At 41.4% G+C, this 1,386-nt stretch overlaps 1 pseudogene; it reads left to right on the top strand.

Moving 5' to 3' along the window:
* The first annotated feature begins 265 nt into the window (after positions 1-265).
* On the top strand, positions 266-914 carry LOC100481789 (annotated as a pseudogene).
* The last annotated feature ends 472 nt before the right edge of the window (positions 915-1,386 follow it).

Genomic DNA, 1,386 nt, shown 5'->3' on the forward strand with positions numbered 1-1,386 from the left:
GGTGCCTGGGTGGCACAGCGGTTTAAGCGTCTGCCTTCGGCTCAGGGCGTGGTCCCGGCATTATGGGATCGAGCCCCACATCAGGCTCTTCCTCTATGAGCCTGCTTCTTCCTCTCCCCACTACCCCTGCTTGTGTTCCCTCTCGCTGGCTGTCTCTATCTCTGTCAAATAAATAAATAAAATCTTTAAAAAAAAAAAAAAAGAAATATATACTATTTATACCTTTTTTGCTGAGTGTTCTTCCTCAGCCCCATAGGCAGCAGCCATGGTGCCCAGCTGGAATGGCCTGATCCTGAACCCCACTTCCACAAGTCTGGCAGCAGCCATGTGGTTCAACCAAATGGCATGGAAGATCTGAAGGCACAAGGCCCAGCGAGCCAACATGCCACATTGCCCTCCACCTCATGTCTGGAGCCATCCAGTCTTTAGTGAGGTGCCCCATGGTGAGGTACCACACCAAACTGTGAGCTGGCAGGGGCTTTAGTTTACAAGAGTTAAGTGTGGCTAGCACCCACAAGAAGGTGGCATGGACTATTGGGATCTCAGTGGATCCAGGAGGTAGAACAGGTCCACAAAGTCCCTTGCAGGTAAATGTGTGGCACCTGAAAGAGTACCACTTCAAGCTCATTCTCTTACCCATGAAGCCCTCAGCTCCCAGAAGGGAGAAAACTCTGTTGAAAAACTCAAATTGGCCACTCAGCTGACAGGACTAGTTGTGCCCATACAGAATGTCTACAGGAAGAAGAAAGCCAGAGTCATCTGAGAAGGACTTCATTCGCCAGTGTTTGGCTCATGCCAGTGCCCAGCTCTTTGGCCCAACAAAAAGGGCCAAGGAAGCTGCAAAACAGGATGTTGAAAAGGAAAAAAATAAAGTGCCATTGGCAACTTGTGATAAAAAATACATATATTTCTAAAACTGTATGCAATTAATAGCACAACATCAAAATATATAAAGCACACATTGACAAAACCAAAAAGAATAACAGGCAAATCTACAATCATGAAAAAAGATTATTTAACTCACTGATAGGAAAAGGGACCCTGAAAAAGAAAATCCCAATATAACAATTACAAACCTGACTTAATTGATATTTATAAAACACTGTTCTCAACAACTATAGAATGTATCTTCTCAGATATCTTAGCAAAATTGACCATGTACTTGGCCATAAAACAAATTTCAACACATTTCAAGGATTAAAATCGTAGAGTGTATATTCTTTGACCATAGTGGAAGTAAGTCAGAAATCAGAAATATAACTTAAAGATCTCATAGGTCAAAGAATATCATAGAAGTTAAAAAACATTTTAACTAAATGATATTGAAAACATTTTTTAAAAACTTGTCCAGTGCAACTTAAATAACATGTCAAAAGAAATTTATAG

The sequence above is a fragment of the Ailuropoda melanoleuca genome, chromosome 20, assembly GCF_002007445.2.
Source record: "Ailuropoda melanoleuca isolate Jingjing chromosome 20, ASM200744v2, whole genome shotgun sequence".
NCBI lineage: Eukaryota > Metazoa > Chordata > Mammalia > Carnivora > Ursidae > Ailuropoda > Ailuropoda melanoleuca.